This window comes from Gasterosteus aculeatus, chromosome 21 (genome assembly GCF_964276395.1).
Source record: "Gasterosteus aculeatus chromosome 21, fGasAcu3.hap1.1, whole genome shotgun sequence".
Taxonomy (NCBI): domain Eukaryota; kingdom Metazoa; phylum Chordata; class Actinopteri; order Perciformes; family Gasterosteidae; genus Gasterosteus; species Gasterosteus aculeatus.
In genome coordinates, this window is record NC_135708.1 from 1,081,956 (window position 1) to 1,097,158 (window position 15,203).

General features: G+C 44.8%; 1 protein-coding gene and 2 long non-coding RNA genes across 3 annotated transcripts in view; 1 reads left to right on the forward strand and 2 right to left on the reverse strand.

The window, feature by feature from the left end:
• LOC144390398 (uncharacterized) overlaps positions 1–15,203 on the reverse strand; it is a 158,659-nt gene that overhangs the window by 92,668 nt on the left and 50,788 nt on the right. The window lies entirely within an intron of this gene.
• Positions 1–15,203, forward strand: part of LOC120813096 (protein NLRC3-like) — a 159,886-nt gene that overhangs the window by 63,997 nt on the left and 80,686 nt on the right. The gene's annotated exons all lie outside the window — the stretch shown is intronic.
• On the reverse strand, positions 38–10,570 carry LOC144390339 (uncharacterized). The gene is made up of 2 exons (XR_013454362.1): positions 3,433–10,570; positions 38–3,293 (listed from the first exon to the last, which is right to left on the reverse strand). It is a non-coding gene; the product is annotated as an uncharacterized LOC144390339 (long non-coding RNA).

Here is a 15,203-nt window from a genome sequence, read left to right on the forward strand (position 1 = left end):
CCGGAAACGAGGACACGAATGAGTCAATTCGTTTAAATTCAAAAATCAAAAGTTATTTAATAACTGAACAACGTAATAGGGATTACAATTACAAAGTGAAATACTAAGCGAACAGTGGAATATTTCGCGAAATAGAGAATCCTCTGAGCAAGTCTGAAGTGACTTATCAACGCGGCTGCAGGAGAAGTTCTAACAGTCTTTTCCCCGCCATGGTCCTTTGAAACCTCTTGAGGTGTGTCTTCTTTGGTGCATTTGAATGTCATTGGCCTCTTCTCCAAAGGGTCACCTCCTCCATTGTCCCCTTCACGTCGAGGTGTGAAGCTGCAGCTGTAACCTGAAACCTCTCTGTCCTAGCTGTCCCTCAAATTCCAATGCACTCAATGTAGATACAGTGGCTTTATGCCTCAATGAGTGAACCCAACAAAGCATACATCGTTTAAGTCTTCATCTTATAACTAGTATACTTTCATTACAACAACCCATCATTAATGATCACCGTTCATCACACTTCATCATAAGATCTAAGACAGTTCATGTGGTTCCATTCTCAAGACATTTGCCTCAGTTGGCTGCCTCGCAATAAGTTGTTCATTTTATTACCTGACAGGAGAAAAAACTCCCAAAAAACCCTCCTTGGGGATAAAATTGGGAGAAATCCATAAAGAACGGCAATTGGCATCCGTCCCCAGGTTTTAACATCACATTGTAACAGAATGTTAATGTGTGCAGTGTGTATATGATTTAAATGACTATGAATTGTGTTTGATTGAAATTGCATTCACTTCATCTAACATGTTAATGTAATAACTAATATCTAACATCACACAAACTATAATTCTAACACTAAACATTATTACACGTACTATAATTTCCTGACTAGGGGTGCACTTCTGGCTTAAATCCCTAACAATTCCCTCCTTGCTCACAGTTCACTGTGAGCATCCCTCAAAGACAGAAAAATTATCATACAGTCACATCCGTCAACAGTGATTGTCCCTCATCATCTACTCGCTACCGATTTCCCTGTATGCTAGTCTCACTAAACACAATATCGATCAATCCCTGCAGGAATCCAAGGATGCAGGAGATGCAGCTTCATCCGTAGTGGACTAGATCATGACTGTAACACAAGAAGGGTTAACGCAGACAGGAATGCACTTTTCCGTTGTGCTATAATACTGACAAACCCGTTGGTGAGAGGATTGTCGTCGCCTTAGTTGTCTGCCAGCTGCTGGTTCGAGCTGTCAGTCCAGCCAGTGCTTTGGACACCGATCCGTCAGACGCTGTATTATTGGGAATGAAAGTACAACAGGCAGATCCAAACATTCTACAGACTCCTCCCTTCTCTGCCAAGATCATGTCCAGTGCCATTCTATTTCGCCATGCCATCAAACTAGTCTTATCCAACTGCTCGTGGAGCCCTGTCTTGGCATCCCGGGTGAAATTTATGAATCGCTGCTGGTTGTAGTATATGTAATTAATCCAGTCTACATTTTTATTGATTGTCACCCACCAGAAGAAAAAGGATTCTATGCCGCTCGCAATTTGATTCCTGGCTTTAAACTCATCAGGCACCCCTCTGGGCACCCCAATGGCATCTAAGTACACATGACTATCAAATGAGCCCGCAGGACTAGTGGATCTCTTCGCTCTCCTGGCGACGTGAGGATGTGGTGAAATCAAGTCTTGAAATGTGGTCTCCTTCACTGGAAAGACATAGAATGGCATGATAAGCTGCACTAATGCACAAGTACCCGTCCAATTAGCTGGCAGCGTTGGATAAATAACCTTAGTTCCACACCACCACCAGAGGTCAGCTCTGGGAATCGTCTGATTCAACACACTTGAATATCGAGTGACATTAGCAAACTGAACTGTGGTACAGTTTACTCCTGCAATGTCACCTACTTTTATCCCTCCCGTTATCTCTGATACTATGCAATCAAATGTACCATCTGGAACCATAAATTGAGGTGGCGTGCTCAAGGTAGCTGGCGGATAATCCCATTGGAACTCTAGACAAGTATGGTGGACAGGCTGAGTCTGCAGGACAAAGAGCTCCAGTATACATTTGAATATAGGACTTATTGGTCTGAATCTGGAACGTACAGGAGTGGGCATAGGCCTAGGTTGAGAACACACTATACAATCTGTACTGTGCATGTTTGTGGCAGTATACTGTACCCATTGGAGCCGTAGATTAGACTCCGAGAATCCAGTTTCCCGTCTTACCACACCCTCCCAAGAAGTGTCAGCTTCAGCTCCAACCTGATCAGCAGTGGATTCCTGTTTGTTAGCAGAGGGTTTAACAACAATCTTAAACAACCCTTGTGGGCTTTCAATATCGTATGTCCCTCCTTTCAACACGTATAGTCCACTGTCCCCCAATTCTGGATTTTTCAATGTGATTATTAGTGAATTGCACAACCCTCCCCCACATTTAGCCAAATCTGGATACCGGTTTTTCCGCATCGTTAAACGGGTTTGCAGCCCAGGTTTAGGACCAGTTTTAGATGACTTCATCTACCAGTGTGTGCGAACTTCCATTCTGCCTCCTCGCAGTCACAGCCGTACTGCTCCACTGGCTTACCAAACCTGACTCCTGGTCCACATCGGTTGGTGGTGGAACACAAGTATTGGTCCGACCTCCAAAACCTGAGGTCTCGGACTCCGCAGGCTGCAATATCACAATAATCAAATTGAACAGATGCAGATATATTTTCCTTGAATGTCAACGTGAGAGCAATTGCTGGTTGGATGTTAGGTGGTAAGGAAACATCTTGTCGACTGGGATGGGATAGATCACTTACAGACGTCATGTCATCGTCACCTGTGTGAACAGCTGCACTTCCCCGAGCTGAACTTGAACCCCCTACTACCAACTGATACTTACGCTGTGGGCGAGACATTTTCTGCTGCTTTGTTCCCTCCTGTGTCTTTTGGCTCTGAATTAACTTGCCTGGTATTTAATCGGGTCTCCGCAAGGGTTTGGCTTGGTGCCTTAGCAGGTGCACAATGTGTGAGATGATGCCAAGTGGCTCCCGCTTTACCTTTCACCTTTACCGAGTGTGACGTTGCCAATACTACCTCCCAAGGACCGGTCCACCTTGGATCACTCCACTTGCGTTTATGGGCCTTAATCCACACCCAGCTTCCTGGCGGTATGACTGGAACCTGCTTCCCTTGGCTGGCGGCTGTCTCTGCGTTCGTCACCTTCGTCTCCTTCCTAGCTACTTCTGCACAGTCATGACCACCCTCAGTAGGTGGCAATCCAGATGTCATATTCACACCTTCTGATGTGAAAGAGAGATGGGGCTGGGTCAATATACCAGATATCCTAGCCCCTCTCATAGCTGTCAGAGTGAAAGCTTGTGTGTCTAGATAAGCTACAACACCGTGGTCTGTGTGGACCTTCAAAGGATGACACATTACCAAGTATGCAGTCTTCTGTACCGCTCGAGCTATTGCGGCCAAATGTCTGGTGCAGCCTACTTGTCCTAGTTCTATGGGATCTAATTTAGAACTGTGATAAGCCAAAACCGCTCTCCCCTCCTTCTGTCCAAATGTTTCCCCGTGAATGTGTCTAATGCTGCTTAGTTTTATCTTGGTGATGCTTGGTCATTGCAACCGAATAGCCGCTCTGAATTCAAAATCCTCAAGTTCTGTTACTGTAATATCGTTGGCGTATGTTTGTTTGAACATTCTTATCATATGTGTTTATCAAGTGTCCCAGCAGTTCCCGTTCCTTCTCTAATCTGGAAATTGTGTGCCACATTAGCTCAGTGTTTGTGGATTCCTTCGTTGTATGTGTGTGCCTATACTTCTCCTCCTTGATGTTCCTCTGTTGGAACATCTGTTGTTGTCAGCGGTTTGGTCAGATGACACGTAGCTGTCATCCTAGACGTGTGATTAAGCTTCACGCTCCCTCCTTGAACCTCGGATCACCTCAGTTCCTGTGAGCAGACTACTCTGCTAACCGGAGGTCCCATTAGGACAAGATTCCCCAATCGGCTGTTGAATAGAGAAGCACAAGTGGTGCAGCTATGTGTGTGCGTGTGTGTAGGTGTGTCTAGATGTGCGTGTGAGTGTGTGTGTGTGCGTGTGTGTGTGTTCTCCCAATTCATGTTGCTCTTTCTTCTGGTTTACCAAACTCTTCAAGCAAACAAGTTCTACCATCTAGTGTGTGCATATTTAAACATAACTGGAACTCAACCTTTTACCCACTTATTTCCCAGGTTTAGCTATTTCTTTTAATGTGGAGTAATTGTATCATCTGTGTGTCTCATCAGTCCTTGTGCCTGTGAATGAGAAGAGCAATGTCATTACACATTCGTTCCAGGAAGAAAAGTCATGTTGAATCTTCCTGCGTTGGCCATCGTCTGCTGTTATCCGTAAAATGCCACTTGAGTAGCTAAACTCTAACATCTAGTGTTTTCCTAAAAACATTCCAATCAATTCGTGAGTTGTTTCATTGATAGAAAGACTGATTGTTCTTCTTAACACCTTAAATCAATGTCATCTACACATCTCTGTTGTTTAGAATCTTATGATTGTGTTTTCACTGCATGCAATAATGTTCCCAAATCGGCAGATACTCTAGTTATATTCTGTTCTCCCCCAGTCCCTCATGTTGAGGTAGGTGTAAAAGCATCCCTTCACATAGCCTTTGGTGATGCTAATCAACCCCAGGCCACCTCCTGGCTTATCTAACAACGTCGTAAAACTCCCACAACGCCGTTTCTACTGGGTGTCGTTGCCGATCTGGACCGTCTCGCATTGGAGTCGCCTGTTCCTACTGAAAAGCAAAACATAGTTAACAATTGCCATGCACATGTATTCGAGGAAAAATGTGTCAGTAAATTTATCCTAGTGAAATAATTCCCCCCATACCAACCGTGTGTGATTCTTAAATGACTCTTAGATGACATACAACCTGTGGATGGATTTTATGGCTCCGACACTTCCCCAGGATTCCTCCTCTTATCAGTTGTTGTTTTAGGGAGGTCTGCTCACTCCCTCCTCGACCATGAGTCGCCATCACCTTTCAACCTCTGCATCCCCTCTGGAATCTATCCTCGTCCCTAATTCACTCCCATCTCAGCATCTGCCTATTGTTTCTCCTACTGGGAGCTAAACTCCCAACAAAGTCATCATTTGTCCTGACACCTGATGTTCACCTGATGGTGGAAGGAGTTCCCTAATGAACATAATAAACACACATACCTACCTACTACTACAACTGAAGAATTAGCACCTGGATGATACTCATAAATGTTGTTTTCTTAGAAGGAGAAATCCCTTCTTTGTTCTTGCTGTTCTGGTTCTGTTCCCTCTTGTTCAAATTCACTTCCTGCAAGTCACTTTGGATTAGAGCCTCAGCTGAATGAAGAATGTGATGCGTTGACGTAAAGAATCCCTCTGCATATCTTTATCTGCTCCTAGAGTATTTACACACTGTTTTGAAAAATTGCCTTTCTCAAACGGCCTTGTTTCCAACCGATTTGAGGAGCCATTCATATATAGAAATTTGGAATCTTTGACATAACTGATTATTGACCCCCATAGTCAACTCATGAAAAATTAACACCAATATTGCCTTCGCGTCCCCGTTCAATGATCTCTTTGAGTTTTTGCTTGTAGGTCTCACCCTCATGGTGTATGACTGTTCCATGTCTTCATCAACTAATTGACCAACCCAGTTATCTTTGTTCATTCTAACCTCGAAGCAATCTGCTCATTCCAAGTATACACAAAAATGTTACCTCACATTCTCACCTTCACAGTCAATTTCTTCTCCTTTTACCTTCAGCCTGTTTGCTCGGTCATGATGACCTTTGAAAACCTATGCATTACTGCATAACTCTTCAACCTGTTTTCCCATTTTTACCACTTCCCCATTAAAATAAACCATTCGATGGCCTCACTGAAGGCCTCCATCATTATAGTCAATTTGCTGACCTTTGTGACCACTTTCACAAGTGGTCGAGCATTTGCAGTATCAGTCTCTAAAACTTCAATCAATGTATCAGAATGTGAACCTCAAACCCCGGTGATATCAACAAAAGTTCTCCAAACCCTTCAGGGTCATAAAACAACAATGAAGAGTGTGAGTCCCTCGATCCCAAATAGTACCAGGAGATAATAAATCCACTTAGCATCAGACCCATCTGTTCCAGACCCCCCTCTTGTGTTAATCTCCACTTTTATTGCTCTTCAGCCCAACAGCAAAGCAGAGGGTGGGAGACGTGTCTGTTACCTGCAAACACAAACTCAGCTCATGCTTAGTTTGATCCAATCTATTCATTCATTACTGATAGATCACCAACCTCTCGTGGTTAGCGTATCCAAATGTAAGGGTGTACTACTTGTTGAACATTACAGGATGACCGTCTGTAACAAACTTTCATATTTCGTGATCTGGTGCTATAAATGTTCCTTTGATCAGACATTTGCTTCAATCATCAAGATACTGTATCAAGTGTATCGTGCACTATACACTCAATAGCAGCACTCAACAATTTACCGCCCATCTCTGAATTCAGGAGAAAACTCAAAAAACTACAAACATTAATCAAAAAAATTGACAATATATACAACAACTCTCCTAATTCCTTATCACCTTCATTCCTCATTTAAATCTTACACAACCTTGTATCTTAATTTTCAATGACTGATTTCCTCTTTTTAAAATCAATCTTCCCTACGGGTTTAAGTCTAGTTTCAGCTGACACTCTCAGCAGTGTATAATCTCTAGTCTCCTCTACCTGGAATGTGAGTCGTAAACCGTAGAGACTGAGGGTGCTTATCTGAGCTGTTGGAAAGCAGCGGGGGTCGGTGTGTCACCAGTTAGTTGTTTAGGGCTCGTCTGCTTTGTCTCCATCAAAGCAAGTGGCATCTGTTGCTGTGGTCACCACATATGGGGAGGTGGAGGCTGGGGTGTGCCCAACCTCTGGTTCTGCCTGGACTGCAGTGGGTTGGAAAACCTTCCTGGAGGAGCATTTGACCGTGTGTTCCCTTCATATTTCACTGGACACGTTCTCGACCAATGTCCCACCTGCCCACATATAAAACACACATCAACCCCATACCCTCCTTGGTAGTATCCACTCCCTCGGTTAGGTTCACGGCCTCTGTCTCTCCCTCTGTACTGTGATGGTTGCTGGTATCCTCTCAATTGGTTTCTCACTGCTGGACCTACGGTTGGATATGTGGCTTCTGGAGGAACAGGGCATTGAGGTTGTTCATCTCTCACCGACAGTTGTTTCCTGACTCTCTGTTTTTTCGTTGCTTCTGCATCTGCTGCTGCCAGTTGGATCTTCAGGAGTCGATGCGTCATCGTCCCCAGTTCTTCTTGCCTCCTTGTCTCCGCAGCTCTCTGTATTTTGTAAAAGTGGGTTAGATGGTCTCTCCATGTGCTTTCATCCATGTCGTCCAGTCCCACTACTCCCTCCAACGCTGTTTGAACAGCCTGGGGCAAGCCTTGCTGCACAGTGTGTCGCCAGGTTACTGCAGTAGATTTGTTATTGTCGTGTCTTTCTCTTGTGGTCAAATGCCATTCTGTTTCTGCTCTCCTCAGATATTGAGACATGTCTTCACCTTGTTTCATACTCAGACCCATCAGGATGGACATGCTTGGCTTTGTAGGCCAGATGTTTCGCATTGTGGCCCAAAATACTCCTCTGACCTTATCAAATGGAGCCTCATCCTCTTGGTTGGTGGTTCCCGCTCTTGCTTCTAAGGCTCTTAGGTTGACTGTTCCCTCTAGACGGGCTATTAAGGCTCTCATATCTCCAAGTGCCAACTTATCACCTATTGTGTATTTTTCAAAGAGCCGGATCCATGGGTTAGCTCCTTCTCCCAATGGCGGCAGTCCCTTTTCCAGCGCTTCCATGTCCCGATGACTCCAGGGCACAAACTCGCTCTGACCGTTGGCTTTTCTCAGTAGTGGGCACTGTGGGACAGGGGAGGCTGCAGGTGGCTCATTTCTTATAGGGAGAATATAGTCTGCACAGTGGTTTGGAGCCTTCTTCACCAGGATACAATGTCTATTGTGATGACGTCCTCCATCAGCAACCTCTCCTTCTTTGTCGTTGTTTGGATGGGTCCTCTGCACGTATATTTTGATAGACAGGAGTCCTGAAGTAATATACAGCTCCTCTGCGGCCTCCTGGTATTCACTTGGTGTTTTACGGCCATGTTCACAGCTACCTGCTTCCTCCTCTCTGGCCCTGACAAGCAGTTCCTGAGTCATAAGCGCAGCCATCATGCAACCTGGAATACTCTAAACAACCGCTATGCTGTCCCTTCTGTCCTAGGTGTTACTCTGTCACTAACTGTAAGAAAAACCCAAACTAAGTCACCCCTAGCAGCTGTCCGAGGAAATGTCAAATTGAACTATCGACCAGAATCGATACAGTAAAACAAATAACCAAATCTAAAAAGTAAGGAGGACAATTTACAACATCAAATCAGTTCAATAACTGCTGTGTAATTTACTAAACTATCTTGTTAGACCACTAGGTTAAATCAACTTATCAGTACCTCTAACCTCAAAATCAAATCAATCACGGAACTGTAAAAATTAGTATAATCAATGATCCACGCCAAAGACTATGATTACAATTAAACAGAGGAAAAAGAGAAAGAATTAACTATATCTCAAATCAAAACTCAATCTTCATTCAAAATTCAAAAGTCTAAAAATTAAACTTCAATAAAGTTAATCTTGATGTCTAAAAATGAATTACTCCAAATTATTAATCAAGGTTACAAAATTAATCAAAGTTATGATGATACAGTCAAACTGCCGGCAATATTAATCAGGAAGTATAGCAGAAGCACTCCCCCACAAATGTCGCCAGAGATTATACCACAATATAAACAATGATCCACCCCCAACCCAGAGACAATGCAATGACAGTCAATCCGGTTTCAGCTAAACATTGGAGATCGAAATCAAACAATTCACAACAGCTTCTCAAAAGCACCACATCAAAATTAAATCAACCTCCAATTCCAATCCAAAATCGATGCAGAACTATAGTACAAACCAAATTCAACGTAACATTACAGCACTTTAATGTTTCAAATAAACGTCAACACCAATCCAGATATCCGTCAAGTTGTCGTATCAATCTTTGCACTGTCCTATTAAGCAAAGGCAAATGTGCATCAAAGTCAACGTCCGAACACGGCAAGTGAAGAAATTGAACTCCCCCTCTTGTAATTCCCTCTTACACCCACCAGATGGCACACTCAGGGGCTTTCCCCTCACGATGTGCACTTACTCCAACCACATGAGGCGCTGTTCAGCCGATAGCTGAAGATCGAACACAGAACTACCAAAGAGGAAATGCCTCGACGCTTCCGGTCATGGATCGTAAAACGCCGTGTGCCGGCGTAGCGAAGAACAATGGGCTCAAGCTAACTGCTAACCCACAACGTGGTCAAGCTATCAGCACCCCGCAAGCCCCGCTATTACCCCAGTGGAATTACCAATGAGACCCCGTTAGCCGCTAGCAAGGCAGCCCACGTGGTCCGGGTTGGACTACTCACCAACACCTTAATATGCTACGGTTTTACAACCCGACGCCGGAGATGATCAGTCTCCAGTTCGGATTCTATACATATATATACACTGTTAAACAATCACATACACATAGTAAAACATAATTTGGAACATCCATACATCAATCAAGCACATGCACCCCGCAACTCAAACACTCACGCACCACGTACTAACACTCACTCACACTCACACCAGCATTCAGATGTATATACACTATCATTTACACTAAAGCGCATATCCGCCACCCACCCCCTTCTAGACAACCTATATACCTAATTCATAGGATTTCTAGGGAGTGGAAAATGTTAAGCAGATCTTACCAGTCGATGCTGGATTTCTCCTTTACTATAACCTCCACCAGTCGCCGCTGGATTATAACTTTACCAGTCGATGCTGGATTATCACTTTACCAGTCGATGCTGGATTATCACTTTACCAGTCGATGCTGGATTATCACTTTACCAGTCGATGCTGGATTATCCCGTATGCCAATCCCGTAGAGCAAGCTCCCCCCCCCCAATCTATTAAATCCTGCAATACCTAATTGTGAAGGACTTTATGCACAGAGAGGGGAAATGAAGAGAAGAGTCTTCCCTAAAGACGCCGTAATTATTGTGGGAAACCTAGTGGACAACATGCGCATCGTCACACCTCATGCGAACCCCCTAACCAATCCCATACGGGTCTACTTGTATGATTTTATCCTGCTGGTCTTTATGTCTCAGCAGACCAGTTCGCCGCCTGGATTTTTCTAACGCTCTAAGTGTGTACCTGAACGCACCAAACGCGCGTGTTTGGAATTTCTAAAAGCCGGCTCCCATTCGCATTCACTTTGCAAAAGTATGCCCCCACTGTCATTCAATATCAGCTTATTATATTCACCCAAGTCATTAATGTACTAGCCTTTAGTCTTTAGCATCTAAGGCCTTGCCTCATGGCCGACTGCCAGCACCACTCTAAGTCTTCCTAAACCTACCTATCACAGAATTCATGAAAAAGGTGGTTTTACCTTGTTTGTACCCGTGGTACTTGCAGTCAAACCTCTCAGCAACGCCTTCCCCCAACGAGAGCCCCACGTTGGGCGCCAACTGTTAAGGTTTCGGAAGCTCTCGAGGGAGGACTCAATCCTTTGTTCTCGTCCCGGCCGGAAACGAGGACACGAATGAGTCAATTCGTTTAAATTCAAAAATCAAAAGTTATTTAATAACTGAACAACGTAATAGGGATTACAATTACAAAGTGAAATACTAAGCGAACAGTGGAATATTTCGCGAAATAGAGAATCCTCTGAGCAAGTCTGAAGTGACTTATCAACGCGGCTGCAGGAGAAGTTCTAACAGTCTTTTCCCCGCCATGGTCCTTTGAAACCTCTTGAGGTGTGTCTTCTTTGGTGCATTTGAATGTCATTGGCCTCTTCTCCAAAGGGTCACCTCCTCCATTGTCCCCTTCACGTCGAGGTGTGAAGCTGCAGCTGTAACCTGAAACCTCTCTGTCCTAGCTGTCCCTCAAATTCCAATGCACTCAATGTAGATACAGTGGCTTTATGCCTCAATGAGTGAACCCAACAAAGCATACATCGTTTAAGTTTTCATCTTATAACTAGTACACTTTAATTACAACAACCCATCACTAATGATCACCGTTCATCACACTTCATCATAAGATCTAAGACAGTTCATGTGGTTCCATTCTCAAGACATTTGCCTCAGTTGGCTGCCTCGCAATAAGTTGTTCATTTTATTACCTGACAGGAGAAAAAACTCCCAAAAAACCCTCCTTGGGGATAAAATTGGGAGAAATCCATAAAGAACGGCAATTGGCATCCGTCCCCAGGTTTTAACATCACATTGTAACAGAATGTTAATGTGTGCAGTGTGTATATGATTTAAATGACTATGAATTGTGTTTGATTGAAATTGCATTCACTTCATCTAACATGTTAATGTAATAACTAATATCTAACATCACACAAACTATAATTCTAACACTAAACATTATTACACGTACTATAATTTCCTGACTAGGGGTGCACTTCTGGCTTAAATCCCTAACACTGCCCGTTGAGAGTGCGTTTGGGGACCTCCGGTGCCCGTTGCCGCCTCTTTCTCCTGATCCTTCAGGACGTCCTGGAGAGTGCGAGCAGGTTCCTCTGCGGTGGCGCACTGGCTCCAGTGGTACCAGGTATCACCTTTCCCTCTCAGCCTCACTGCATGTGAGGATCTCTCCTCCCCCTGGTATGGTCCGGTCCACCGCGGCTCCGACCACTTCCTCTTAATGACCCTAAGGAGGACCCAGGCTTCCGTGTGGGGGTTGTGGGCGTTCTGATCTCCCGTTTTGTCTCACACCTGGTCTGCAAAATCTGAAACGAGAGCTCGTACATCGTTATACGACATGCATACTCACCTGGTGGAGCTTCCGGGTTGGGCCTAAGCTTCAGGCCGGCACTGGGTCCAGGGAACTGTCTCTCGGTGGTCAGTTCGTACCCTGATTTACTGAGCTTCTAAGGACCATTAACAGATTTTAGCCAATTTTTGTTTGTGCCCCACATGAGCCATCCCATGTGCCTCCTGTAAACACTTGTTTCTGATGCCCGGCGGCATTACTGGGCGACCATCAGGGGACCTCCAGAGGCCTCCAACCTCTGTAGCCCCTCTTTGCTTCCACACCGTTTTCTCCTGAGGACACGCCCCCTTTTGGACTTCCTTAATTTGTTCCTCGTTAAGTTGTGGCCCCAACTGTCCCTCATCTTCTGCACTTACCATTTGGAGCCCAATTTGGTAACCTGCAGCCTGTTTTGCAGCTTGGTCCGCTGCCTGGTTTCCCTTGGCCACCATACTGTTGGAGTTCTCAAGTCTCGTGGCTGCACCACCCACTGACCATTTGTTTGTCCATTGTCATTGCAATGCAGAACCGTTCCATCCATTTTGGGTTTTTTGCAGTTGTTGTTGTAGTACCGTGAGTGACAGCATGGGGTCTGCCCTGCTCGGGGGTGTGTCACTGAGAGGCATCTGCCTCATAGCCCCAGTCCTCCAGTGTGGGGTACTGTCCTCCAGGGGGCGGTGCAGCATGTGCGTTGGGAGCCCATGCTTCCTGGGGTGGGACACCTCTACCCCTCCCCTGTCTTCTTTTACCAGGACACTCCTTAACCTGGTGCCAACAACCTCTTCCCCATCTGCGTCTGCCTCTTCCTCCTCCCCCTGCATATGGACCTCCTCAACACGCTCCTCCCCAGCAGTTACCTCCATAGCCTCCCCTGTAACCACCCCCTTGGGCTGTCCCATACGACGTCTCCTCCCATGGTGGGAGTGGATACAAATCAGGGGCGTTACCTCCAGCTGGGGCAGCCTGTGCAACCATCTATCGCTCGTCTTTCCCTTTCTGCTCCTTGTCGCTCACTTCCTGTCTTACTTTGGCGAGCTGGAGCTTCAGCAGTCGAGCCTGCAGCTCCTTTAACTGTTTATCTTCCCCTTTCGCTTCTTCTGTCGCGTCTTGTAAATGGTGTAACAAATGTCTCTCCCACACAGCAGAGTCACTACCTGGCAGGTCTGTGTTAGTCATCATTTTAGCTTTCACACTCTCTGGTACGCCCTCCAGTACCGCCTGTCTAAACCATTCCCTGTGCACTCCCGCAGTGCCTGGGTGACGACCTGTGTGTTTCACCCATGTTTCCTTACATTCGTCCAAATAAGCGCGCAGTGTTTTTCCCCAAAACAAATTTCTTTCCTGCTGCGCTGAATTGGTTTTCATGTTTATTTCTATTTGTTCTAATAATTTTTCATCATATTTTAAATCCTTGATTCAAGTGTTACACTTAAAAAGAAAGTAGTTCAGCGAAACTAAAAGTTGCAATGTCTCATCAACCTGTTAGTTGATTTCATAAAATCTACAACCCGCTTGTTCATGTAAAGGTTTTTGGCCGACCTTTGACAGCCCAGTAATGATGAGCTTATTCTTCTAAACTGAAAAGAAAACGGAACATTTATCCTCTTTATTCTTTATATATCATGGTATTCAAGAAAGATGCATAAACCTAATTATATCACTAAATGATGGCACTCAGGATTAACTTTATTCAACAGTATGTGTGTGCGCTTCTTAAAGTGAGGAGGTATAAAACCTTGTTGGCCTCCACCGTTGCTCCCACACATCTTCTCACTGCTGTGACCTTTTTACTCCCATAAAACCCCCGCTGCTTCAACAGAGATTTATTACGCTTATTCTAGCCGTTGTTGCTTTAAAGACTTTAAATCTTCTTTTTCTTTCTTCAATGCATGTCTACAATTCTACTACTTTTAAATCAAAAGTGTAGTAATAGCTTGGAGAGCTTAAAAAAAAGGCTCTGCAGCAGCAGACTTGTTGTTTGAGAATCAGTCTCTCCTTTTTTTTTTTTTTTCTACCCTCGTATGGAGGCGGTTTATCTGAATTACACCGTTCTCGGTTGTGTGACGTCACGAGAGGCGCCGCCGCTCTCTCCGGGGTAGTTCAAATAGTGCGAGGACACCGGGTTCAAAATGTAAACAAAGGTTTTAATTTACGTCCTTCAGATTCAACAGAAAACAGTCAAAACAGGGAGTAACTCAGGCTTCGGTCGATCTTTGCCGGTAAAACTTAACTAATGTCTTGTCTTTGGAGGGGAAACGGAAAACCTCTCGGTCTCTCCTGCATTCGGGAATCCTTCTGTCTTGGTCTGCTCTTCTGCAGCTCGTCTCTCCTCCCTCAGCGGTGTGTCTTCCGCCCTCATGGAGGCCTCCAGGTCGTCACACCCTGGTGGGTTTCAGGCATGAGGGGAATGCTCTTTCGGGGTTTCTGGGTGGAGTTCCTACCTCCACCAGCAGATGGAGCCATAGTAGTTACAGCCATCGCCGGTGAACGCAGACGTTTGCTCCCATCATCAAGATACTGTATCAAGTGTATCGTGCACTTTACACTCAATAAGCAGCACTCAACAATTTACAGCCCATCTCTGAGTTTAGGAGAAGACTCAAAAAACTACAAACATTAATACAGAAATCGGACCCTATATATAACAATTCTCCTTATTTCTCATCTCTTCATTTTCAATGCCTGTTTCCCCTCTTTTTAGTAAATCAATCTCTCCGCCGCCGTCCTCCACTTCTCCATCGAATTCACCTTCCATTTATCAGCAGTCAACCAGTTCGGATGTATTTTACCGGAGCAGACAGCTGTGTTCTGAAAGTTTATACTAACCTTCCGGAGTCAATGCGTCTGTGAGTTAATGTTAACCTCTCAGACTCAATTATTAAAGCCGCAAGTTTATGCTTTAACCTTTCGGTCTGTCTGCGTTCTCAATTCCTTAGAACGTACTTCCAAAACTTATTTCTTTAAGTGCATTTCTCCACACATTTATTTATTTATTAAATCACTCCTCTCTCTCCCCCTCCACACTCCAAAGCGCGCTGTTTATTTTACTGTATCCCAGCACCTCTCCAAAGGCTGCACAAGTCTAGGAATCAAACATACAGTTTTTAAGGAACTCTCTAAACCTGGGTGACCAGCCCACAGACCTTCGGGGTCCCCAGATCCCCAGGAGCCCACACCTAGCGAAATCAGCCCTCGTCAGGGTCTGAAGGGGTTGCCAAACCAGAGACCAGGATATTGACTCTGAATCAATTCC